A 3,058-nucleotide genomic window follows, 5' to 3' on the forward strand; every position below is an offset into this window, starting at 1 on the left:
ATTTGTTTTTTAATTTTTAAATAGAATTTTTGTAGTGTTGACACATGACAATTTTGCTTTTGTTATTAGATATAGATAGATTCATATAGAGGTAGTTAATGTGTAGATGTAGATAGTTTTTTTATTTTATTTTAATTATATTTTTTTAATATTTCAATTTTTTTTTAATTTTTAAATGAAATTTTTGTAGTGTTGACACATGGCATTTTTGCCTTTGTTATTAGATATAGATAGATTTTTTTAATGTTAAAATTTGTTTTTAAAATTTTAAATGAAATTTTTGTAGTGTTGACGCATGGCATTTTTGTCTTTGTTATTAGATATAGATAGATATATTTTTTTAATGTTTAAATTTGTTTTTAAATTTTTAAATAGAATGTTTGTAGTGTTGACACCTGACATTTTTGCTTTTGTTATTAGATATAGATAGATTCAACAACCAAAAACAACGACAAAATCATCACCAGCAACAATCAGCCTCTTCAACAGCAATCAGCAATACAACAAACAACCGACATATTTCAACGAAAACCCGATCCACCAAATACCAATGTATAACCAACAACAATTTCAATGCAAAATCAGACCCGACCCGCGACCCGATCCACCCTTATTTCCCCTTACCTGATCCAGCGACATTAGCAAACAACAGACTCCAGCGATGCCCAGCAATAACTTTCAACGACAACAGCTGCAACAACAACGACCCCACACCAGCAACACAGGGAAGTAAGTTAACAATATCAGCTATTAATTCGGATTTTTCTCAAAATTGTTCTATTTCATATGCACGTGAACGGTCACTATTAATTTATGTTTGAATTTTAAATTTTTCATCATCAATTTCTTATTTGTTTTTCCCCAAAAATCAATCCCGAATCTTCTATAAATATCCATGTATGTAGAGAGAAGAGAGAAGGATTTTGGGGGAAAATTTAAGAGTTCTGGAGGTGCATGCCTCTAACTTCACACGACCAAAATCCTGACGGAAAACTAAACTCCGGCAAAGTCACTATAATTTCGAAGATTGGAACTGAGTTTTGCCGGTGATGGAAGTTTGTCATCAAGGCTTGTTGTCCTAAGTTCGCTGCTCCGGAAAAGGTATGAACTCCACCCTTTCTATACTGTTCTTCATTGAAGTCGCTGCCCTATTATGTTGTTTTTCAATCGTTGTTTGACGCAAATGTGTTCGTATGTGTTTGAAGTTGAAAAACTTTTAAGTGTTAAAGGTTGTTTTCTGTTAAAGAATATATTGTGAAATCTAGCTACTTGCGATGTCATCTGTGCGCTAGACGCATGAGTGAACAGACTTTTCGTGTAGTATTTATGTGATGCTTACTGCTTCTCTATTTTCACCTGAATCCATTGTTGGGGAAATTAATGTTAAATCAATGGTTAACCCATGTTTCGGCACTTTGTTGTTATAATTGCTAACTTTATGTATTTTAGATTTTTGCTTGAATCTAGTGTTCGGGAACTGATATTAAATGGATGGTCATCCTATGTTTCGGCACTTTGTTTGATTGATTTTTGGCCTTTTGATTCACTAGTTAGACAACATATTCTACGAAATATTTTATTAAGTAGATTAATTTGTGTATTCATTTTTCTTGTGCTCTTCCTTTCTTTTGACTTTTGCAACCTAAATAATTTGGAGTATCGTCGTTTAGGTATAAGAGATACTAGTGATGTATTTTAGTGAGTGATTTTGCTTGTTGTGTTGAGGTTTAGCCTCCTGACTATAACCATATATGTGATGGTTTGTTCAAATGACAATATTAAGATGAGTTTTCTTTTTAATAACTTCTATTCTTCAAGTATGTTTTTTTTAATATAAATTAGCTTTAAATTAGTATCTAATTCTTATCTTTTCTTTATTTTGCATGAACTCATCTTGAATAAGTTCATTTGAACTCCATTTATCCTCGCATTCAAACTCCGTCGTGTCCAAGCCTTAATTAAAGTCCCGAAAATGATCTGAGAGACAAGAAACAAAGCTGTATACACGTGGATACAACAGATATACGGTGAATATATGACCAATATATGGTCATGTATACACTATATATACAAAAAACGTGAAGAAAAGGAGCTGTGATATACAGCTGATTTACACAGATGAAAGAGGGTTGACAAAGGGCCATTTAAATAGGCCCAAAACCAATGTTGTCCAGATTTGAAAATGGGCTAATTAAGGACCCAATTTTAATTCTTGTATTCATTTTTTGTAGCTTATATTGTTTGTTTGTATTAACTAATACTTTAAATCAATTAATCTAAGATAAATTCTCTAAGGTGTTGCCATTTCATTTTATCTTAATTTTTTTATTTAATTCATAATTTTTTCACCTAATCTATCTTGTCTAAAAACGGATTAAATTGCTTTCTTCGATTTTCTTCTCAAAACAATTCTTCTAAAAATGTGTATTTGATTTTACGATGACATTTATTTTGTTTATATGATTAATAGTTTATTTGGATTAAAGTAATTTTCTTCAAATCTAAGAAATTAATCTCCAAATTTAAGAAACTAATTTGTGTTTGAAAATTAATTTTTCAAAAATTAGCTAAGCACTTTCAATACTCTCTTAGCATCTTTTTCGAGCATTTTTTATTAAAAAATTTGACTTTTCTATAATATTAAGAAAATAACTATACAATCTCCTTCCTTTTCCATAAAAAATAAAAATCATTTTCCTATTGAAATCCAAAGAAAATTGCAATGTAGTTTAATTCAAATAGAATGTTTCTCCTTTGAATAAATAAATGTCATGTTTAAGTAAATAATTTTAATATTTTCTATTAATCAAGTTTTACGAAAATTAGTCACTTTTAGTTAGTCAAGTTAGTTCTTTTTGGTAAACCATTTTAAACGGACGCTCCTAAGCGCCTTAAAAAAACTGTTAGGACGTTAATTGAACACTTACTCAGTTTTTCTAGTTTTAAAGGTTTATTTTTATTTTTGAATCTTTGAAGCTCTTTTAAGTTTTTTTTCTATAAAAATCAAGTGGCAACTCTGTGAATTTCTTGAAATTATTTCGGAGTTTTCTTGAATCCT

The 3,058-nt window shown here is 29.8% G+C and overlaps 1 long non-coding RNA gene across 1 annotated transcript; it reads left to right on the forward strand.

Moving 5' to 3' along the window:
* Positions 1 to 355: 355 nt before the first annotated feature.
* LOC124893332 lies at positions 356 to 2,294 on the forward strand. The gene is made up of 3 exons (XR_007050662.1): positions 356 to 729; positions 906 to 1,101; positions 1,904 to 2,294. It is a non-coding gene; the product is annotated as an uncharacterized LOC124893332 (long non-coding RNA).
* Positions 2,295 to 3,058: the final 764 nt, after the last annotated feature.

This window comes from Capsicum annuum, unplaced genomic scaffold, assembly GCF_002878395.1.
Source record: "Capsicum annuum cultivar UCD-10X-F1 unplaced genomic scaffold, UCD10Xv1.1 ctg57687, whole genome shotgun sequence".
Taxonomy (NCBI): Eukaryota; Viridiplantae; Streptophyta; class Magnoliopsida; order Solanales; family Solanaceae; genus Capsicum; species Capsicum annuum.